This window comes from Somniosus microcephalus, chromosome 9 (genome assembly GCF_052327205.1).
Source record: "Somniosus microcephalus isolate GS21.2 chromosome 9, FLI_Smic_1.0, whole genome shotgun sequence".
Lineage (NCBI taxonomy): Eukaryota > Metazoa > Chordata > Chondrichthyes > Squaliformes > Somniosidae > Somniosus > Somniosus microcephalus.
This window is the reverse complement of record NC_140995.1, coordinates 229453707-229478658: the sequence shown is the minus strand read 5'-3', so window position 1 is coordinate 229478658 and position 24952 is coordinate 229453707. Positions and strand designations below refer to the sequence as shown.

The 24952-nt window shown below is 44.6% G+C and overlaps 1 protein-coding gene across 8 annotated transcripts in view; it reads right to left on the bottom strand.

Moving 5' to 3' along the window:
- Positions 1-24952, bottom strand: part of LOC147113104 (mechanosensitive cation channel TMEM63B-like) — a 241547-nt gene that overhangs the window by 206482 nt on the left and 10113 nt on the right. The window contains exon 1 of one of the 8 annotated variants that reach the window (XM_085997967.1): positions 159-334. The exons of the other annotated variants lie outside the window; for them this stretch is intronic. The gene's annotated coding sequence lies outside the window, so the exon portion shown is untranslated. Of the gene's footprint in view, positions 1-158; positions 335-24952 lie in introns of those variants that run through there. 8 annotated transcript variants of the gene reach the window in all.

The following is a 24952-nucleotide window of genomic DNA, read 5'->3' as shown; positions in this document are numbered from 1 at the left end:
AGGCCATCAAGTCCAGGGGATTTATCGGCTTTCAGTCCCATTAACTTCACCAGTACTATTTTGTTTAACTAATATTAATTTCTCTCAGTTCGTCAATTCTGGGCATCACATTTTAGGAAGGATGTCAAGGCCTTCAAGAGGGTGAAGAGGAGACTTACTTGATTGGCACCAGGGATGAGGGACTTCAGTTATGTGGAGTGACTGGAGAAGCTGGGATTGTTTTCCTTCGAGCAGAAAAGGTTAAGAGGAGATTCGATAGAGCTGTTCAAAATCATATATGGTTTAGAAAGAGTAAAGGAGGAGAAACAGTTTCCAGTGGCAGAAGGGCCTGTAACCAGAGGACACAGATTTAAAGTGATTGGCAAAAGAACCAGGGGCAACATGAGGAAACTTGTTTTTACACAGCGAGTTGTTGTGATCTGGTATGCACTTCCTGAAAGGGCGGTGGAAGGAGATTCAATAGTAACTTCAAACAGAATTGGATAAATACTTGAAGGGATAAACATAACATAAGAAATAGGAGGAGTAGGCCAATCGGCTCCTCGAGCCTGCTCCGACATTCAATAAGATCATGGCTGATCTGATCCTAACCGCCAATCCACTATCACAGAACCATCTCCTGAATCTAACAGAATTAGACACACGAAATAGGAGCAGGATCAGGCTACACGGCCCCTGGGCCCGCTCCGCTACCCACAGGGCCATGACCGATCCGAACCTAGACATGTCCAAATTCCTGCCCGCTCCCCATAACCCTTAATTCCCTTTACTTCTAGGAAACTGTCTATTTCTGTTTTAAATTTATGTAATGATGTAGCTTCTACAGCTTTTTGGGGCAGCATATTCCATGGACCTACCACCCTGAGTGAAGTAGTTCCTCCTCATCTCAGTTTTGAAAGAGCAGCCCCTTATTCTAAGACTATGCCCCCTAGTTCTAGTTTCACCCATCATTGGGAACATCCTCCCCACATCCACCCGATCCAACCCCTTCACAATCTTATATGTTTCAATAAGATCGCCTCTCATTCTTCTAAACTCCAATGAGTAGAGTCCCAATCTACTCAACCTCTCCTCATATGTCCATCCCCTCATCCCCGGGATTAACCGAGTGAACCTTCTTTGTACTGACTCGAGAGCAAGTATGTCCTTTCTTAAGTATGGACATCAAAACTGTACACAGTATTCCAGGTGCGGTCTCACCAATACCTTGTACAACTGAAGCAATACCTCCCTATTTTTATATTCTATCCCCCTAGCAATGAAAGCCAACATTCCATTGGCCTTCTTAATCACTTGCTGCACCTGCATACTAACCTTTTGAGTTTTGTGCACCAGGACCCCCAGACCCCTTTGTACTTCAGTACTTTCCAGTTTCTTGCCATTAAGATAATAACTTGCTCTATGATTTTTCCTGCCAAAGTGCATAACCTCACTTTCCAGTATTGTATTCCATCTGCCAAATCTCTGCCCACTTACTTAGCCTATGTCCCCTTGCAGGTTTTTTATGTCCTCCTCACTCACTACTTTCCCTCCCATCTTAGTATCATCTGCAAACTTTGATATGTTACACTCGGTCCCCTCCTCCAAATCGTTAATATAGATTGTAAAGAGTTGGGGACCCAGCACTGACCCCTGCGGAACACCACTAGTTACTGATTGCCAGTCTGAGAATGAACCATTTATCCCAACTCTCTGCCTTCTGTTAGATAGCCAATCCTCTATCCATGCCAGAATATTACCCCCAATCCCGTGATTTTTTATCTTAAGCAATAATCTTTTGTGTGGCACCTTGTCAAATGCCTTTTGGAAGTCTAAATACACTACGTCCACTGGTTCCCCTTTATCCACCCTATACGTTACTTCCTCAAAGAACTCCAGCAAATTTGTCAAACATGACTTCCCCTTCATAAAACCATGCTGACTTTGTCCTATTAAATTATGATTATCCAAATGTCCTGTTACTGTCTCCTTAATAATGGACTCAAATTTTACCTACCACAGATGTTAGGCTAACCGGTCTATAGTTTCCAGCCTTCTGTCTACTGCCCTTTTTAAATAAGGGTGTTACATTAGCAGTTTTCCAGTCTGCCGGGACCTTTGCCGAGTCCAGGGAGTTTTGGAAAATTACCAATGCATCCACAATCCCTACCGCCACGTCCCTCAAGACCCTAGGATGTAAGCCATCAGGTCCAGGTGATTTATCCGCCTTGAGTACCATTATTTTACCGAGTACCACTTCCTTAGTGATTTTGATCGTGTTTAGCTCCTCCCCGCCCCCCCCCCCCCCCATAGCCCCCTGTTTGTCCAGTGTTGGGATATTCTTAGTGTCCTCTACTGTAAAGACTGATACAAAATATTCAGTGTTTTTGCCATCTCCATATTTCCCACCATTAATTTCCCAGTCTCATCCTCTAAGGGACCAACATTTACTTTAGCCACCCTTTTTCTTTTTATATAACTATAAAAACTCTTACTATCTGTTTTTATATTTTTTGCTAATTTACTTTCATAATCTATCTTCCCTTTCTTAATCAATCTTTTTGTTATTTTTTGCTGTCTTTTAAAGTTTTCCCAATCCTCTATCCTCCCACTAGATTTGGCTACCTTATATGCCCTTGTTTTTAGTCGAATACTATCCTTAATTTCTTTACTTAGCCACGGATGGCTGTCTTTTCTTTTACACCCTTTTCTTCTCAGTGGGATATTTTTTTTTTGGAAGTTGTAAAATAACTCCTTAAATGTACACCATTGATCATGTATCGTCTTACCCTTTAATCTATTTTCCCAATCCACTCTACTCAATTCCGCTCTCATACCTTCATAGTCTCCTTTATTCAAGCTTAGCACGCTTGTTTGAGATCCAACCTTCTCACCCTCTAATTGAATATGGAATTCAACCATGTTATGGTCACTCATTCCAAGGGGATCCTTTACTATGACATTTTTAATTAATCCCATCTCGTCACACAGGACCAGATCTAAGGTTGCTTGCCCCTGGTCGGTTCAGTTACATACTGCTCAAGAAACCCATCCCTAATACACTCAATGAACTCATCCTCAAGGCAGCCCTGCCCAATTTGATTTGTCCAATTAATATGATAGTTAAAATCCCCCATAATTATAGATGTTCCCTTATTACAAGCCTCAACTATTTCCTGATTGATACTCCGTCCAACAGAGTTGCCACTGTTCGGAGGCCTATAGACTACACCCACTAGTGTTTTTTTCCCCTCATTATTCCTTACCTCCACCCAAACTGTTTCATTATCCTGATCTTTTGAGGCAATATCATTTCTCTGTATTACAGTGATTCCTTCCTTTATTAACATAGCCACCCCACCTCCCCTTCCTTCCTGCCTGTCCTTCCTGATCGTTAAATAACCTGGTATGTTTAATTCCCAGGCATTGTCACCCTGCAGCCATGTTTCTGTAATGGCCACAAGATCATACCCATATGTAGTTATTTGTGCCATTAACTCGTCTATTTTGTTACGAATGCTACGTGCATTCAGATAGAGAACTTTCAAAGATGTTTTGTGCCACTTAGTTCCTGCTTTTGCCCTTTTTATTACTTTACCTTTTACTCCATACCTTCTGCCCCTTCCGGACATGCTCTGGTTTTTAATTTCCCCACTGCTACCTAAGTCTATGACCTTCTCTGTTGTCATTTTTATTATTTGCTCTCTAGGAACCTCCCCCCCCCACTAGTTAGTTTAAAGCCCTCTCTACAGCCCTAGTTATATGATCCGCCAGGACTCTAGTCCCAGCACTGGCCAAGTGAAGCCCGTCCCAACGGAACAGCTCCCTCCTGCCCCAGGAAGCAAAACCCATTTCTCCCATTAAAAGGGCTATGGGGAAAGAGCAGAGAAGTGGGACTAATTAGAGAGCTCTTTCAAAGAGCCGGCACAGGCACGATGGGCCTTATGGCATCCTTCTGTGCTGTATCATTCTATGATTCTAATCACAGACCACGTTCCATAATGTTAAGCAATTCAGTCAGACAGCATGAACGTGCTAAACCCAATCACGTTCTTCTAATGATTATACTCTCATTAGGAGCTGGCTGCCAGTGCCAAGTAATCTCTAATTACAACACCAGCATTGATTTGCGCTGCCAGTGCCCAGCTAACAGGAACGCCAGCATACAGACAGACATGATGTCACTACCGTGCCAGTTTGTCATGGGCACCAGAGCGGCTGCATTCAAAAAGACAAGAGATCTGCAATAGGGTGAACAGTGCCAACCATTGTACCCAATCTCAGCGGTACTTGGAGGGAGCCGTGCCAAGGTCACACTAGGGACAAGTGTAAAGAATGTGGGGACAGATTGTAGGCTAGCAGCTGAAAATGCGTTGTGAACAGCTCAAACTTATAAATACATTAACCCACAAGGTGCAACTAACCCTTTTAAGATTTCATATATACTCATCACATCAACTTGGATACGCATATATTTTAATTAAAAATTTTAATCAGACAACCACTTAAAATCTGTGGAACTACTGTTGTGATAATTCATACACTGGGAGAGCAATGCTGAAGCAGACATCAGCAACCTAGTCAATATCCCCCACCAGCATACTCGGTGCACCACCTGTCCCTGTTGAAGGGGCAATAGGAACAGAACCACACATTTTATAGCGTTGATAGCTTCTCTTGGGACCCTCGAATATTCAGATCCCAGATGCTGTTGGGGGATGTTTGCTTCCTTTATGCTGTTGGCAGTGGGAACACAATATAAAAGCGCCTTAACAATGTGAAATCGCCTCGACAGCCAGTGGCTCAGTTGGTAGCACCCTCACTTCTGAATCAGAAGGTTGTGGGTTCAAGTCCCACTCCAGAAACTGGAGCACAACATTCTAGGCTGACACTCCAGTGCAGTGCTGAGGGAGTGCTGCACTGTCGGAGGTGCCGTCCTTTGGAGGAGACGTTAACCCGAGGCCCCGTCCGCCCTCTCAGGTGGATGTAAAAGATACACAAACATTATTTGAGGGTAATAAAAACAGAACGTGCTGGAAATACTCAGGTCAGGCAGCATCTGGGCTCTGACGAAAGGTCATCGACCTGGAACGTTAACTGTTTCTCTTTCCACAGATGCTGCCTGACCTGCTGAGTGTTTCCAGCATTTTCTGTTTTTATTTCAGATTTCCAGCATCCGCAGTATTTTGCTTTTGTATTATTTGAGGGTATATGTCCTCTACTTTCTTCTAGTGCCTGCTACATACCAACTGTCCTAGCTACCTTAACTTCTCTTCCGATCTTGGTCTAATATGGGCCCAACCCCTTCCCTACACTCCACCATTGATTGCTGAGACTTCACGAATCTGCACAGTGCAAATCCTTTGCCAAATCTCGGCCTTGTTATACCGCTTCCAAAATTCACAAAGCCTCTTCAAAACTTTTGTTGATCACACCTTCCCTAACTTTTTAAACTCCTGCTCAGTGTCCATGTCTTCACGAGTACAAAAGGTGCTAAATGCAAGTTGTTGTCAACACTGTAGAAGACCTACTCCCAGGTTCCTGTGAATTATCTCCTAGCCTAGAGTGCGTGCATGAACTGCCAGGGGACGGACGGACGGACGGACGCACGGACGCACGCACGCACACACACACACACTGGTGTAAACAAGACAGGAAGACTAAAATTCTGCTCTACATTTGTTGCGGAGGTAAGAGAACTGGTCCTGTTGGATGCAGAGGTTAACATCTGTGGAAAGAGACCTTTTGTTTCAATGTCTTAACTTTCTCTGCTGAGAAGCAGACACGGAACCATAGAGGCAGAACAGAGATTGGGAGCTCATTACCACAAGCAATTTTGCATTGTTTGTTAATTTTATATGTTCCAAGTAGTCTGTGGGGAGTTGAATCTCATGTGTGTGTATCTGGGAGCACAAAAACAAGGACAGGCGAGAAAAGGTCAACTTGGGAGGAAATCCTGGAACGACTATTGTTTGATAAAGAACAATAGGCGTTTTTTTAAAATCCTGCATTTAGTCAGGGTACATAAACAGGAGCTCTTTTCAATAACTCCCGTCACAGTGACGTTTGATAAAGATGAAAAGCTCCTTAGCATTTTCCTGAGTTTTGGGCTATTGATTCACTACAAAACCTTGTCCTCTAGTCTGAAAAAACACTCCGTTTGTAGCTAACGCCTAGATTATTCGGTCTGATGAGTATCACAATTTGCGTTGTTTTATTCAGAAACTTGTATTTTGTATTTCTAGCCATGTTGGGAAAATGGACAGAATTCTAAGGCAAATTATTTAATGTGATCTCTGGCTTGCTGAGAAAAGCCTAATTTCTAACGTTTCGGTGCTGTAAATGCTATCCAATACTACAGAATTCTGCGTAGTTAGCGATTGTGGTGTGGCCAACTTTATGAAAGCAGTTCAGTGGTCAATACGTTTTACACTTGGCTGACTACAAGAAGACATAAAATAAAGGATGCAGAAACAACAAAAAGTACCCATCACAACTGGTCAGATTAGTAATGAAAAGTTAAAGTGTCGAATCACCTTTGACACGCGCAGCACAAGATCTTTTGCGGGGTGGGGGAGGGAAATCAACCAAAATGTCACCATGTCACATGCTCATTCAACGTTTAGGCAAAGGCTCTTTAAAAGAAACTGATTGTTATACTCCCAGCTTCTTAATCGCTCAGTCACATTACCAGTCTGCAAATGACTCAAAAGTTATCGGTGTAAAAAAAAAAGCACAGCACACAAGGATTAGTGTACGTCCATGCAATATAAACATAATGGAAAATCATCTTCACGCAGCGAGTGGTTATGATCAGGAATGCACAGCCTGATAGGGCGGTGGAAATAGATTCAATAGTAACTTTCAAAAGGGAATTGGATAAATACTTGGAGAAAAAATTGCAGGGCTATGGGGAAAGAGCGGGGGAGTGGGACTAACTGGATTGCTCTTCGAAAGAGCCGGCGCAGACTGGATGGGCCGAATGGCCTCCTTCTGTGCTGTACTATTCTATGCTTCTGTATGACCTTTTTGGGTACCAGCAAAAATATAAATTTATCCATTCACCAGGCTTTAAAAAAACTTCATTAAATGAATAGTCAGATCAGGATGATAAGCAATCTGCAGCACTAAAAAAAGTGTATAACTTATGGTTTAAAAACAAATGCAAAATATTGTTTTATTTTAGAATACAATGACTAATTTGCAATTATGGTGCACAATTACATTGCAGCACTGAAAAGGATAACAGAGTACATTTAACATATACACATATACAGTACTGGGTTTCTAATACTGTACTAGGTCTTCGATCAGGTAAATACATCATGATTACAGTTACATCTTTTACCAACCAAAGCTAGTTCAGTTAGCCGATTTTAGCCAAGATGACAGTAGGGATGCTGCAACTGATTTCTGGTGTACCTGGGGTAGGGAGGGGAGGGCGCACAAAAGTTCTTTATCCTAATCTCTATCCAGAAACAGCTTGCCCTCACGCTGGATTAGACGCTGCATGTTGCCACCCCACCTATCCTGGCAACACTCAGTCCAGGCGCTCTCACTGGAAATTTTGCAAAGGCACACAGGAGCTGCCAGAGCCGGTGGAGCCATCATGAGTCACTGCCTTAATACACAAGACAATCAATCAGGGAATGCCACCAATGAACACAGCACCGTAGAATAGCATTAATTAAAGTTTCTCATTAATCAGGATCATTTTAATTTTGCTTACTTATGGGCATCAATGTAGGAAATTGGAGTGTCGGCATTCTAGTAATTGCTAGGTGTATTTGGCACATCACTACGAATATTTAGGAGAAAACATATTTAAAATTATATACTGTCATGTTATGCGGTACTCTAAATTCATTATCTCGTGATTTTCACCACCACCACCACGTGATAGGGATGCAACCACCAGTACCCCAGTGTAGTGCTGAACAGCTCAACATGCTCTTCCCAGACACAACCCATGCTTACCACAAAATCTAGCAATGTGTTGCGACATATTTTCACAGTTCCAGGTGGATTAAAGCTGCTCTTTACTATGCAAAACCTGTGCGAGCACCAGGGTTCTCGACATAGATTTATGCAAGATCTGCCGACAGGGACACCCTAGCTGTCAACCTTAGTAAATCCTTACTGTCAGAGGGCAGCTTCGTGAGACCTTGTGCACTGGGTACTAGCATTGCTGCTTAGTATAAAAGCAGCTATAGTATAAACAAAAGTCATGAATCCACTATCACACACTACTGGACTTTCGTGGAAGCACTGTTTAAGCACCCAGTGTCTATATGTGCCGTATTCTGCACCCAACCTGGGGGCTCTAATAATAATGAAGAGGGTGATTGAAATATATTCGTTTTTGGGACCAGACAGATGGCATACACTCTTGGTATTGTACCTTCCTATGCAAATTTCCCTTTTACAATGCCCTAACCCAAGCTTCAGCAGAACACTCCTGCCAAAAACACTGCCCCATTACCTTCCACTCAACTCCACTGCAAGTAGCTGTGACTGATGCACCAGTGGGACATTTTCTATTTCCTACAACGGCTAAAACTGCGGATAATGCCTGAAATGGAGACCCTAGCGGCAAAATTTGACCCAAGTTTGTACTTTGTTGTCCATTAGAAACCGGGCGGAATATGTTCGAACTGTTCTCATGCCAGGCCTTTACAATTAGGTATAGGAGACATCTACGCCAGCAATAAAGGTTGCTTTATAGAACACTGCATAATCCTACGGTGCCTGCCACCAGCCCCCCCCCCCACACCACCACTCGCCAATAGTATAATAATCCAATGGGTTAGCTGAAGAAACAGTTTAAATTGGGTTTTGGGGGGGGGGGGGGGGGGTTTAAATCAATTCAAGCTATTGTAAGAAAAGCAAAAGAATGCTGTGTAAACAAACCAGCCATCAATCACCACACCCTGCTGTGCCAACCCCAGCAGCACTTGCACAATCTGTTGATGACTGGCAAACTGGTTTGTACTCAATGTAAAATAACAACAGAAAATGCTGGAAAAACTCAGCAAGTCAGGCAACATCCGTGGAGAGAAATTTGAGTTGACGTTTCGGGTTTGACCCTTCTTCAAAACTGGAGAGAAAAGGAACTAGATCGAAGGCAGGGCTGCGATCGGACAAAAGAATAAAAGAACCAAAAGAAGTAAGAGATTAGAAGCTAGACGAGATGGTAATAGGCTGTGATTAGGTGTAAAGTGTACTGGCAGGGTAAAAGATAGCTGCCAGGGAAACAGTAAACAACGCATGCAGGGCGGAACTAGGCCAATACCCATTAATAATCACTATCCAAAAAAGAGCCACCAAATTTTGGAATCACCTACAAATGAGCAACCCCCAATGCTATCACTACGACGCCCTGAAATGCCAAGAGCTGACCATAAAGAAGAATACCCTCAGTCAACTAGTCCTGGGACTCAATAAAGTAACTAATAACAATACTAACAATAACCAGCCCCAGGACAGTGACAGGGTAACACAAAGAATTCGACCCAACACAATCGTCGCTAAGCAAAAGGAAAAATATCTGTCATATTGGGCAGAAACAACAAAAACCCAAAGCAAACTCAATTGCTACTTGGCCCTAAACAGACAATACAACATAGCTGATTACCTGACCATGGTAAAGGATAACAAACTGAGAAGAACCTTGACAAGGTACAGACTTAGCGAACATAGCCTAGCGATCGAAAAAGGCAGACACAGGCAGACCAGGCTGCCAAGAGAAGACAGGATATGCTCTCACTGCAGTCAGGGAGTAGTTGAGACAGAGATGCACTTCCTCACAGCCTGTGGAAAATATCAGGGCATCAGAGAGAATTTCTATCAAAAATTCTCACAAATATGCCCTGAATTCAGAAATCTGACTGACAACCAAAAACTCCCATTCCTACTGGGGGAGGAGAGAAGCTGTGTAACACTGGCGGCACACTATGTTACAGCTTGCCATGAACAGAGGGACAACCAGTAAACTAAGACAAGAGTATATATAAACAAGGCGAAAATATATTTATAAACTCAGGGATATACCTGTTTATACACTGTATGAATGGAACCGCGTTTATGTGTTCAACCATAAATGTATTTTGATGCTTTGGCAACATAAGATGTACCTTATCATGCCAATAAAGCGATTTGTATTGTATTGTATTATTGAGAGAGAAACAAAAGGAAAGGGGGGGGAAGGAAAGGAGTGGAAAAATATAAGTGAAAATGAAATAGGGGCCGAGGTTATGAGCTGAAATTGTTGAACTCAATATTGAGACCGGAAGGCTGCAGACTGCCTAATCGGAAGATGAGGTGCTGTTCCTCGAGTTTACGTTGAGCTTCCGTGGAACAGTACAAGAGGCCAAGGACGGTGAGGTCCGAGTGGGAATGAAGCGGTGAATTGAAATGACAGGCGACCGGAAGCTCGGGGTCACCCTTACGGACTGAACGGAGGTGTTCCGCAAAGCGGTCACCCAATCTGCGTTTGGTCTCCCCAATGTAGAGGAGACCGCATCGTGAGCAGCGAATACAGTATACTAGATTGCGAGAAGTACAAGTAAATCGCTGTTTCACCTGGGGGTGTTTGGGGCCCTGGACAGTGGGGAGGGGGGAGGTATAGGGGCAGGTGTTACATCTCCTCCGCTTGCACGGGAAGGTGCCAGGCGAAGGGGAAGGGCTGTTTGGGGTACTCAATGTATTGAGTACTCAATGTACTCAAATGTACATTGAAACACTTTACATTACATTACTCAGACAAGCAAACATTTAGTCACCTTGCTGCCTCCTAGTCAGGGAGTATCCAGGTCAGGCTCGGCAACTTGCAATGCAAGATGTGTGGTGCAGACAGATTACGTCCACGGTAATATATAATTGGATGATTTCTAGGGAAAAATTACTAGACAATAAAAGTGATGACATCTCAACAACAACAACTTGCATTAGTAAAATGTCCCAAGGCGCTGCACAGGAGTATTAGAAGACAAAAAATTTGACACCGAGCCACAGAAGGAGAAATTAGGGCAGGTGACCAAAAGCTTGGTCCAAGAGGTAGGTTTTAAGGAGCATCTTAAAGGAGGAAAGAGAGGTAGAGAGGCAGAGAGGTTTAGGCAGGGAATTCCAGAGCTTAGGGCCTAGGCAACAGAAGGCACAGCCACCAAAGGGTGAGCGATTATAATCAGGGATGCTCAAGAGGGCAGAATTCGAGGAATGCAGATATCTCGGGGGGGTTGTGGGGCTGGAGGAGATTACAGAGATAGGAAGGGGCGAGGCCATGGAGGGATTTGAAAACAAGGATAAGAATTTTGAAATCGAGGCACTGCTTAACCAGGAGCCAATGTAGGTCAGCGAGCACAGGGGTGATGGGTGAACAGGGCTTGGTGCGAGTTAGGACACGGGCAGCCGAGTTTTGGATGACCTCAAGTTTATGCAAGGTGGAATGTGGGAGGCCAGCCAGGAGTGTGTTGGAATGGTCAGGTCTAGAGGTAACAAAGGCATGGATGAGGGTTTCAGCAGCGGATGAGCTGAGGCAAGGGCAGAGACGGCCGATGTTACAGAGGTGGGAATAGGCGGTCTTTGTTACGCTGCGGATGTGTGGTCGGAAGCTTACTTCAGGATCAAGTATGACACCAAGGTTGCGAACAGTGTGGTTCAGCCTCAGTCAGATGTTAGGGAGAGGGATGGAGTCAGTGGCTAGGGAATGGAGTTTGTGGAAAATCCCCCATTTGCTAACGTATTAAATTTCTGCACAAACATCAGGATTTTAGCTTAGCTCCCTCGTCTAATCAAGCAGGAGGGTTTCTTTACATGAGCAGGGTTATTGAAATATACTGTAACTTACTGAATTTAGTTCATCCATAATAAGATGAATCTTTTTGAGATACTACACTGGCAACTCCAACCCTATTTTGTTTGATGAGAACTTATGTGCAAATTAGATACAGATTGTACCAGAAAAAGGAGACACTTTAAACCATGCCCTAAAACTAAATCCCTGGAGGGCAAGGTTTCATTTTAAATCTACAGAATATGAAGTATAAATACTAAGTTTTGCGCACGTAAACACGTGCTTAAAGCTAGATTTTTTTCCTTTACTGCTACCTGTAATTTGCTGTTTGTGGGACCTTGCTGTGTGCAAACTGGCTGCAGTGTTTTCTCACGTAACAGTGACCGCACTCCAAAAGCAATTCATTGAATGAATGAATTTGATTTTGTCCACCTCTCCCCTCATCTCCCTACTTGCCATGGATTAGGAGAGCTGTCAAATAGAAGACAACAGTCCCTTAAAGATGTGGCGAAAAAATATCAAAGGAGTCATGTCTGTGCGGTCCCCAACATCATCTGCTAGGGAGCTAATGGCAATTGGCCTGCCTGCCTGCAGACTACCCAACTACTCCAGAGCAAATTACCAGAACAATTCACTAGGAGCCAACAAAAATATCTATAATATGAAAATTAATATTTAAGGCTTAAAATATAAGCTTCATTAAAATATTGTAACAGAACTCGCAGCTTAAAAAACAAAATGGCACATTTTAAAAAGCTGCCTTTATAAAAAGCTTCCACGAGGAAAAAAGATAAAGAAAACATAGCCCAGTAATAAAGCTAGATTTTTTTAAAGTTAAATTATTTGCTGAGAGTGCAGAGAGAAATCACAAGGCCTTTGTAAGTATAGCACAAAGCTAGGAAAGCACGGTGACTCAACGACTGAACCATTCCCCACATGGCAAGCTCACAATCTTTAAGCTCTTTTACAATGCCTTAGCAAAAAATGTTCACATCTTAGCTCCATGTGCCGCTTTTTACACATTAGGTGGCCTCTGGACCACTTCGGAGCTCCTTCGAGCACTACACTTACTTTAGGGAACAGGCAGATTCGTAGGTCTTTGATGCGGACATTCCGGGTAGAAGGAGCCATTTGCAACATGGCAAGCAGCCATAATGTAATCGCATGTTTGATTGTGCCACTGTAGGGGGCAGCGAGGAGAACCCAAGGTAGATCCCCATATCAGGCAGGGGTTCGCAAGGAAACAATGATACTCCCTGGTATTGTTCCTTGTATACCTCTTCAGATACACAACTGCAATGCAGAGACTAGGAACCAAGTCATATACCCACCCTCGCAAATAGCTGCTTTTATAATGGTGCTTGTTTTGCTCAGATGCTGGGGGACAAGTGTCTGTAAACCAGAGCTCAGTGTTATACACTACTAATTCTGTGTCCCTTATCCTGGCAGCTGCTGCTCAGTATTTCTTGGGTCTACATTTCTGGCACAGACACGATGGGTCGAATGGCCTCCTTCGGTGCCGTAAATTTCCAAGATTTCCGCTGCTGGGATAAGGGAGCTGCATTTAGCAGCGTGTGAAAACTGAGGAGCCAGCATGAAAGCTAGTCTCCTAGAATCCAAACAAAACAAGCACCAGTATAAAAGAGTTGTAAATGGGATGGAATAGAATATGCAGAATTACTTCAATAACACAAAAACTCAAAAGATACAAGTGTGACCTACATGTGACTCCAGTCCAACTCTACGAGGTTGACTTTTAATGCCAGCGTCACCAACATCCCAAGAATACTTAAAAATGACCTGCGAGAAGCCAAATACACCAATGATCAAGTCAATCCCTGTAGTAGGATATGATTTGTATCCCATTGCTCATCATAGCTTTCACAGACACACAAATCCTTTTATGACACAGACACGTCCCACAGTTAATAGCTCTTTCACTAAGAAAGAACACTCCTTAAAGGTTTCTAAAACAACAGGGTACCTGCTGTGTATACAATAGCTCTGTGCACAGTTTTAATCTTCATGGGGCTTAAATTCAATGGCAGCTGTTTAAACAAAATGCTAATGATTTATTCACTTTTTCTCATCTGCATTCCTGTCACTTGCATGCAAGGTCCCTGGTGCAATCCTGAATTCGCACCCAGTCACTCCTAGCTTTCTGCAGCTCATTTTGGATTCCTTTTCTTCTGGCAGAAACAGAAATCAAAACATGCATCAGAGACAGCATGGGTCTTTAAGCAAATCAGATTCTGGCTGTCCTTCCTCTTCAAAGTTTGAAATACCAATCTCTCCTCTCATGTAATCTGCAGATTTTCCACAAACGATGTGCAGCCATGTGAAATAATACACAACTAAAGGTAATTTTCCTGAAAGAATAAATGTGCTTCATGTACCAATAAAATTCTAGAACTTTTATTAAAAGGACCATTATCTTTGCAATCAACCTAAAGTATTTAATTTGGTTATATTTCTAAAGCTTTTCTTGAGAGATATTGCTGATTTACATATCCTGAGATGGCAGTCAACAGATCTGATAAAACTTACAACTCTTATTTGGGTTCAAATTAGCCCAGACTAGCGGGATGAAAGGTCCGTCTTTATGCACATGCCTCTCACCCCCTCCCCTCCCTCAACAATCAAATCTGCAAGGGTCCAGTGTTAAATAAGGCTAGGTAGCCTCAATCCAGGCCCTTGTGGTTTGGCATCAAAATGGAAACATAGATAATATGAGGGGGAGAGGAAGCCTTCAGAAGCTGGAGTGGAGACACATTGTAGGGTACAGAATTTTGATTGCAGTCATTCTGTACTTGACTGGTGCGCACTTTACGGTGAGTGTCACAATTGGAAATATCAGCCATTCTCCACCGACATCCCTCACCCTGATCAGCACAAAATAACACACGCTCTTTATATCCATTGCATTAGAAATGTTATTAATCAGCCACCTCCTAAAACAACTGCCCTCAACCTGTACACTCAACTATTGCCTATCAGGCCTCCTTTTCCCCTTCAACATCCTTTTACACATCATCAACCAGCCCCAACATTTCACCTCCCAAAACTCCCTTTTTAAATCAGCTCTGTCCACAGCATCCAATTCAAAGTCACCAATAACATTCTCTGTGGTTGTGATCAGAACTCATGACCAATCTTTGCGCTGCTCGACTTTTCTATAGCGTTCAACAAGGTCATCCACGCTATCCTCCCTCATTGTCTTTCCTCAGTGGTCAACCTCCAGGAGCTGCATCAGCTCGGTTCCATTCCTACCTATTCCAACAACTTGCATTTAACGAAGTAAAATGTCCCACGGCGCTTCACGGTAGCATTATCAGACAAATTTTGATACCGATCCACATGAGATATTAGGACAGGCGACCAAAAGCTTGGTCAAAGAGGTAGGTTTTAAGGAGCGTCTTAAAAGGAGGAAAGGTTTAGGGAGGGAATTCTAGAGCTTAGGGCCTCGGCAGCTGAATACAAGGCCGCCAATGGTGGAGCGATTAAAATCGGGGATGGGCAAGAGGCCAGAATTGGAGGAGTGCAGAGATCTTGGAGGGCTGGAGGATGTTACAAAGATAGGGAGGCTATGGAGAGATTTGAAAACAAGGATGAGAATTTTAAAATGGAGGCATTGCCAGACCGGGAGTCAATGTAGGTCAGCACCACCAGTCAGCAAATTCTCAGTAGTGGCTTTTTCTTCGGTCCTTGCATGGCGGCCTCTGGAGTATCTCAGGTTCTATCCTCGGACCCTCCTTTACATGCTGCTCCTGTCCACGGGCATCTAGTCAGTTCCCATGTGCAAGCTTTAATTATCCACCAACAACACCCTTGATTCCAAATGACCTCTGTTCTGTCAGAGTATCCAACATCAAGTTGCAGATGAGCCAGAACTTTCTCCAATTGAACACTTGGGAAAACAGAATCCATCCTTTTTGGCTTCTGCCATGAACTGTATCCCTTTGCCCTGACTCCATCCTTCTTCCTGGTCGCTTACCTGGCAAACCAGACCTCAGGTGACACATCTGAACCTGAGCGGAGCTTCAATTCTCATAGCCTAACCACCACCAAGACTACTTACATCCACCTCGAAGAATTCCTGTTGCTGCCCTGACTTCACTGTTGAAGTAATCGAATGGTGGAAACGTACAGCGCTGAAGGAGGCTATTCGTCCCGTCGTGCCTGTGCTGGCTCTTTAACAGAGCAATCATGCTTTGTCCCACGTGGAATCGGAGAATCAGTACAGCACAGGAGGAATCCATTCAGCCCCTCAAACCCGTGCCGGCTCTCTGCAAGAGCACCTCAGCTAGTCCCAATCCCCTGCCCATTCCCTGTAGCCCTGCAAATGTTTTTCCTTCATTGAATCTACCTCCACTATCCTTTCAGGCAGTGCATTCCAGGTCATAACCACGCGCTGCGTAAAAAAGTTCTTCCTCATGTCGCCTTTGGATCTTTTGCCAATCACCTTAAATCGATGTCCTCTGGTTCTCGACCCTTCCGCCAATGGGAACAGTTTCTCTCCATCTACTCTGTCTAAATCCCTCATGATTTTTAACACCTCTATCAAATCTCCTCTCATTCTTCTCTGCTCTAAGGAGATCAACCCCAGCTTCTCCAGTCTATCAACATAACTGAAGTCCCTCATCCCTGGAACCAATCTTGTAAATCTTTTCTGCACCCTCTCTAAAGCCTTCACATCCTTCCTATAATGTGGTGCCCAGAATTGAGCACAATATTCGAGTTATGGCCGAACCAGTGTTTTTTTAAAGGTTCATCATAACTTCCTTGCTTCTGTACACTATGCCTCTTTTTATCAAGCCCAGGAACCCGTATGCTTTGTTAACCGCTTTCTCCACCTTCAATACGATAGCAAAATACTGCGGATGCTGGAAATCCGAAACAGAAAATGCTGGAAAGACTCAGCAGGCCAGGCAGAGAGGCAGAACTGTAGAAGGCTTTCGACCCGAAACGTTGACTCTATTTCTCTCTCCACAGATGTTGCCTGGCCTGCTGAGTTTTCCCAGCATTTTCTGTTGTTATTTTGGCCACCTTCAATGATTTGTGCACATATACCCCCAGGTCGCTCTGTTCCTGCACCCCCATTAGAATTGTACCCTTTAGTTTATATTGCCACTCCTCGTTCTTCCTACCAAAAAGTATCACTTCACACTTTTCTACATTAAACTTCATCGGCCGCGTGTCCCTCCCCACAATCCACAGGCTGTCTGTGTCCTCTTGAAGTCTATCCCTATTCTCCTCACTGTTCACTATACTTCAAGTTTTGCCATCTGCAAATTTTGAAATTGTGCCCTGTACACCCAAGTCCAAGTTATTAATATATACCAAGAAAAGCAGTGGTCCTACTACCGACCCCTGGGGAACACCACTGTATTTTTTTTTTAATTCGCTTATGGGATGTGGGCGTCGCTGGCAAGGCCAACATTTATTGCCCATCCCTAGTTGCCCTCGAGAAGGTGGTGGTGAGCCACCTTCTTGAACCACTACAGTCCATGTGGTGAAGGTACTCCCACAGTGCTGTTAAGGAGGGAGTTCCAGGATTTTGACCCAGCGACGATGAAGGATCGGCGATATACTTCCAAGTCAGAATTGTGTGACTTGGAGGGGAACTTGGAGGTGATGGTGTTCCCATGTGCCTGCTGCCCTTGTCCTTCTAGCTGGAAGAGGTCGCGGGTTTGGGAGGTGCTGCCGAAGAAGCCTTGGCGAGTTGCTGCAGTGCATCTTGTAGATGGTACACACTGCAGCCACAGTGCGCCGGTGGTGGAGGGAGTGAATGTTTAATGTGGTGGATGGGGTGCCAATCAAGCGGGCTGCTTTGTCCTGGATGGTGTCAAGCTGCGAGTGTTGTTGCAGCTGCACTCATCCAGGCAAGTGGAGAGTGTTCCATCACGCTCCTTACTTGCACCTTGTAGATAGTGGAAAGGCTTTGGGGAGTCAGGAGGTGAGACACTCGCCGCAGAATACCCAGCCTCTGACCTGCTCTTGTTGCCACAGTATTTGTGGCTGGTCCAGTTAAGTTTCTGGTCAATGGTGACCCCCGGGATGTTGATGGTGGGGGATTTGGCGATGGTCATGCCTTTGAATGTCAAGGGGAGGTGGTTAGATTCTCGCTTGTTGGAGATAGTCATTGCCTGGCACTTCTGTGGCACAAATGTTACCTGCCACTTATCAGCCCAAGCCTGAACGTTGTCCAGGTCTTGTTGCATGCAGGCATGGACTGCTTCATTATCTGAGGAGTTGCGAATGGTGCTGAACACTGTCCAGTCATCAGTGAATATCCCCATTTCTGACCTTATGTTGGAGGGAAGATCATTGATGAAGCAGCTGAAGATGGTTGGGCCTAGGATATTGCCCTGAGGAGCTCCTGCAGCGATGTCCTGGGGCTGTGATGAATGACATCCAACCACCACAACCATCTTCCTTTGTGCTAGGTATGACTCCAGCCAGTGGAGCGTTTTCCCCCCAGATTCCCATTGACTTCAGTTTTACTAGGGCTCCTTGATGCCACACTCGGTCAAATGCTGCCTTGATGTCAAGGGCAGTCGCTCTCACCTCACTTCTGGAATTCAGCTTTGTCCATGTTTGGTGGAACCCAAACTGGGCATCAGTGAGCAGGTTATTGGTGAGTAAGTGCTGCTTGATAACACTATCAATGACACCTTCCATCACTTTGCTGATGATTGAGAGTAGACTGATGGCGCAGCAATTGGCCGGGTTGGATTTGTCCTGCTTTTTGTGGACAGTACATACCTGGGCAGTTTTCCACATTGTTGGATAGATGCCAGTGTTGTAGCTGTACTGGAACAGCTTGGCTAGAGGCGCGGCTAGTTCTGGAGCACAAGTCTTCAGCACGATAGCCGGGATGTTGTCGGGGTCCACAGCCTTTGCTGTAACCAATGCGCTGAGCCGTTTCTTGATATCACGTGGAGTGAATCGAATTAGCTGAAGACTGGCTTCTGTGATGGTGGGGACCTTGGGAGTAGGCCAACATGGATCATCCACTCGGCACTTCTGGCTGAAGATGGTTGCAAACGCTTCAGCCTTGTCTTTTGCACTCACATGCTGGGCTCCACCATCATTGAGGATGGGAATATTCATGGAGCCTCCTCCTCCAGTTAGTTGTTTAATGGTTCACCACCATTCACGACTGGATGTGGCAGGACTGCAGAGCTTTGATCTGATCAGTTGATTGTGGGATCATTAGCCCTGTCTATAGCATGCTGCTTCCGCTTTTTAGCATGCATGTAGTAGTTTGTTACAACTGAGTGACTTGCCCTAACATTTCAGAGGGCAGTTAAGAGTCAACCACATTGCTGTGGGTCTGGAGTCATATATAGGCCAGACCAGGTAAGGACGGCAGATTTCCTTCCCTAAAAAAGGACATTAGTGAACCAGATTGGTTTTTACTACAATCGGATAGTTTCATGCTTACCATTACTGATACTAGCTTTTCATTCCAGATTTATTTAATTAACTGAATTTAAATTCCCCAGCTGCCGTGGTGGGATTTAAACTCACGTCTCTGGATCATTGGTCCAGGCCTCTGGATTACTAGCCCAGTGACACTATGCTACCGTTCCTGTATACCTTCCTCCAGTCCGAAAAACAACCGTTCACCACTACTCTCCGTTTCCTGTCACTTAGCCAATTTCGTATCCATGCTGCCACTGTCCCTTTTATTCCATGGGCTTCAACTTTGCTGGTAAGCCTATTATATGACACTTTATCAAACACCTTTTGGAAGTCCATGTACACCACATCAACCGCATTGCCCTCATCAACCCTCTCTGTAACCTCATCAAAAAATTCAATCAAGTTAGTTAAACATGATTTGCCTTTAACAAATCCGTGCTGGTTTCCCCTTAATTAATCTGCACTTGTCCAAGTGACTGTCAATTTTGTCCCGGATTACCGTTTCTAAAAGCTTCCCCACCGCCGAGGTTAAGCTGACTGGCCTGTAGTTGCTGGGTTTATCCTTACACACTTTTTTTGAACATGGGTGTAGCATTTGCAATTTTCCAATCCTCTGGCACCACCTCCGTATCCAAGGAGGATTGGAAGATTATGGCCAGTATCTTTGCAATTTCCACCTTTACTTCCTCAGAATCCTAGGATGCATCTTATCCGGTCCTGGTGACTTATCTACTTTAAGTACAGCCAGCCTTTCTAGTACCTCCTCTATCAATTTTGATCCCATCCAATATCTCAACTACCTCCTCTTTCACTATGACTTTGGCAGTATCTTCTTCGGTAAAGACAGATGCAAAGTACTCATTTAGTACCTCAGCCATGCCCCCTGCCTCCGTGCATAGGTCTCCTTTTTGGTCCCTAATCGGCCCCACACCTCCCATTTACTATTTGTATGCCTATAGAAGGCTTTTGGATTCCCTTTTATGTCAGCTGCCAGTCTATTCTCATACTCCCTCTTTGCCCCTCATTTCCTTTTTCACTTCCCCTCTAAACTTTATATTCAGCATGGTTCTCACTTGTATTCTCAACCTGACATCTGTCATACGCCCCCTTTTTCTGCTTTATTTTACTATTGCTTTTGTCATCCAGTGAGCTCTGGCTTTGGTTGCCCTGCCTTTCCCACTCGTGGGAATGTACCTTGGCTGTACCCGAACCATCTCCTCTTTAAAGGCAGCCCATTGTTCAATTACAGTTTTGCCTGCCAATGTTTGATTTCAATTTACCCAGGCCAGGTCCGTTTGCAAACTACTGAAATTGGCCCTGCTCCAGTTAAGTATTTTGACTCTGGATTGCTCTTTGTTCTTTTCCATAGCTAACCTAAGCCTTATGATACTAAGATCACTGTTCCCTAAATGTTCCCCTACTGAAACTTGATCCACCTCATTCCCCAGAACCAGATCCAGCAATGCCTCCTTCGTGGAGTTGGAAATGTACTGATCGAGAAAGGTCCCCTGAACACACTTCAGAAATTCTTCCCCTTCTCTGCCCTTTACACTATTACTATTCCAGTCTATATTAGAATAACTGAAGTCCCCCATTATCACTACTCTATAGGTCTTGCACCTCTCAAATTTCTCTGCAAATTTGCTCCTCTATATCCTTCCCACTAGTAGGTGGCCTATAGAATACACCCAGTAGTGTAATGGCACTTCTATTGTTTCTCAACTCTAACCAAATAGATTCGGTCCTTGACCCCTCCAGGACATCCTCCCTCTCCAGCACTGTAACATACTCCTTAACCAATACTGCCACCCCACCTCCTTTCTTTCCTTCCCTATCTTTCCTGAACACCTTATATTCTGGATTATTTGGTACCCAATCCTGCCCTTTTTTGAGCCAGGTCTCCGTTATCTCCACAACATCATATTCCCATGTGGCTATTTGTGCCTGCAGCTCACCAACCTTATTTACCACGCTTCGTGTGTTTACATACATGCACTGCAAACCTATCTTAGACCTCCTTGTATTTTCTCTTAGTCTAGCCCCACCCAATACCGTACTATCTCTTACTCTAGTGCTATCTGTATCGCCCACTCCTTTGTGCGTCATGTTACTCCTTTCTAATGCTACATCCTGGTACCCATTCCCCCTGCCAAATTAGTTTAAACCCTCCCCAACACCACTAGCAAATCCCCCCCACCCTCCTCCAAGGATACTGGCCCCAGCTCTGTTGAGGTGCAACCAGTGTGGTCTGCATAGGTCCCACCTCTCCCAGAACCGGTCCCACTGTCCCAGGAATCTAAAGCCCTCTCTCCAGCACCAACTCACCAGCTATGCATTCATCTGCTCTATCCTCCCATTTCTATACTCACTAGCTCGTGGCACCGGGAGTAATCCGGAGATTACCATCTTGGAGGTCCTGCTTTTTAATCTCTTTCCTAGCTCCCTAAAATCTGCCTGCAGGACCTCATCTCTCTTTCTACCCATGTCATTGATACCGATATGGACCACAACCTCTGGCTGTTCACCCACCCCCCTCAATGTTCTAGACCCCCACTTTTTGTCCGTAAACCTGTAAGTTCCTCATCCTCAAGGACCCGTCCAACTCCCTTTTAAAATTTTTTATGTAATCAGCTTCCACCACCTTTTCAGCAGAGCTTTCCAGATCCTGACAACTCAGTGAAAACATTTCTCCTCATTTCCCCTCTAGATCTTTTTCCAATGATTTTGAAAAAATCATTTTTGGCAGCTAACAAAACATCCAAGTTCCAAAAGACATCCAGCACTCAAAAGGGATAACCTGTGCCGTTTCGTTTCAGCGACGTGAGCCAGTGGCAAAACACTTGCTTTGGGTGTTTTTTTTTATTGCAGTTCATTGTTATTGCGGCTAGTTTACTTTGAACAGTCTCCTTTTTTGTGAATCTGATTGCACATTAGCAAATCAGTGAGTCAAACTGGCATGGCCTTCCCTTTTCAATTGCTCCAAATTCTATCAAAACCTCTCATCTTGAAAACCTCTATTAGGTCATCTCTTCTGTTCCAAGGAGAACAGTCCCAACTTCTCATAACTGAAGTCCCTCATCCCTGGTGACATCCTGGCAAACCTCCTCTGCACCCTTTTGAATGCTTTAATATCTTTCGTCATGAAACTACCGGATTATTGTAAAAACCCTATCTGGTTCACGAAAGCCCTTTAGGGAAGGAAATCTGCTGTCCTTACCCGGTCTGGCCGATATGTGACTCCAGACCCACAGCAATGCGGTTGACTCTTTGCTGCCCTCTAAAATGCAAGCCACTCAGTTGTATACCACCACCTTCTCGAGGGCAATTAGGGATGGGCAATAAATGCTGGCCTTGAACCCCGTGAAAGAATAAAAAAATATGGATACCAAGGTCTCTCTGCTCATCTGCACTTTCTGTCTTTCCATATTAGTGCTCTCAGAGTGCATCACTTCACACTTCTTTGCATTGAACTCCACCCATATCCATATTTTTGTCACTTCAAAACTCAATGTCTTCGGTTCCACCCAAGTCCAAAATGTCACCACCAGCATCCTGTTTCCTCACACTTTTCTACTCTTATCCATTTGAAAAAACATACTGTAAATTTACGAGCAAAGCGGTGAGGATTAATATAATCATAAAAGGAATTAAAAGGCAAGTTAGGAAAAAAAACTTGAGAGGGCAATTAAAATGTGTAATTCTCTGTCACAAACCATTGCTGAAGCAGAGTCCTAAACTCTCAAAAAGATTAGATAGCTGCTTGAAAAGTTGCTTTAAAGGGTATGGAGAACAAGTATTAGGGGGTGCATGTGGAGGAAAACACCACTGCAAGCATGATTCAAATGGCCTGTGTGCTGTAACATACTGTGATTCTAGTTCCTGCACTGTCATTCCTAACTAAAATCAGCACAATAATTCACCATACAGGAGGGAGAAATTAATACTCAAATAGTAGCTTAAACTTACTGCTCTCAATGTTCTGCGGCCCATGAACTCTAGGTTTATTCCCTCTTGTTTTAGGTTTTGCAATTCCTACTCTTTCACTCATTGCCAGTCCAGGTACAATCTGCATTGCAGTCCCCACACATACAGCACACCCACAGGTTTATGAAAGAGCAGCCTCATCGACTCAACTCAGTTCTGCAACCGAGATGTGGGTCGGATAAACTTCTCTGGTGGTTCAGTGAGTGAATTTATTGCCTAGTGTGGGACCGAGTCATAATCGACCACAAGCTCACGAGTTCCATTTGCCTGCTCAGTTAGCAGATTTCAGCCAAGATGGCAATAAAGGACATCTGGCTCGGAGAACAATACCTGTAATGACCAGGCAGACTTGATCACTAGCCAGTAACCTCTGCTGGAAGGGTGGAAAGTATGAATGCCAGATGAGGAGAGATTAGACACTTTAATTCTGGTTGAACTTGTTCTCACATTGAACAACTTCTCCTTTGACTCCACTCACTTCCTCCAAATTAAAAGGGGTTATGGGAACCCACATGGGCCCTAGCTATGCCTGCCTTTTTGGGGGATATGTGGAACATTCTTTGTTCCAGCCCTACTCAGGTCCTCACCCTTTTCCGATACATTGATGACTGTATTGGTGCAGTCTCCTGCTCTCGCCCTGAACTAGAAAATTTCATTCACTTTGCTTCCATTTCCACCCTTCCCTCACCTTCACATAGTCCATCTCCAACTCTTCCCTTCCTCGACTTCTCAGTCTCCATTTCTGGGGATAGGCTATCAACAAACATCCACTATAAGCCCAATAACTCCCACAGCTACCTGGATTACATTTCCTCCCACCCAGCTTCCTGCAAGGACTCTAGTCCATTCTCCCAGTTTCGCTGTCTCCGCCGCATCTGTTCAGACGATGCCACCTTCCATACCAGTGCTTCCGGTATGTCTTCCTTTATCCTCAAGCGGGGATTCTCCTCTTACCGTGGTTGACACGGCCCTCGACCGTGTCCGTTCCATTTCCCGCACTTCTGCTCTCACCCCTTCCCCTCCCTCCCAGAACCATGATAGGGTTCCCCTTATCCTCACCTTTCACCCTACCAGCCTCCATATTCATCCCCCGCCATTTCCGCCACCTCCAGCGTAATCACACCACCAAACACATCTTCCTCTAGCCCCCTTTCAGCATTCCGAAGGGACCGCTCCCTCCGCGACACCCTGGTCCACTCCTCTATCACCCCAACACCACTTCCCACAGCACCTTCCCGTGCAAGCGCAGGAGATGCAACACCTGCCCTTTTACCCCCTCCCTTCCCACTGTCTAGGGCCCCAAACACGCCTTCCAAATGAAACAGCGATTTACTTGTACTTCTTGCAATTTAGTATACAGTATTCACTGCTCACGATGCGGTTTCCTCTACATTGGGGAAACCAAATGCAGATTGGGTGACCGCTTTGCGGACCATCTCTGTTCAGTCCGTAAGTGCGACCCCGAGCTTCCGGTTGCCCGGCACTTTAATTCTCCGCTCCACTCCCACTCTGATCTCTCCGTCCTCTGCCTCTTACACTGTTCCAGCGAAGCTCAACGTAAGCTCGAGGAACAGCACCTCATCTTTCGATTAGACACATTACAGCCTTCTGGACTCGAGTTCAACAATTTCAGACCATAACCTCGGCCCCTAGGTTTTCTTTTTTCTCTCACACGGCAGCTGTCGATCATTCTGCCATTTACACCTCATCTAGAGTCATCTTTTGTTTCTTAACTTGTCCCATCACCATCTCCTTTTGTCTTGCACCATC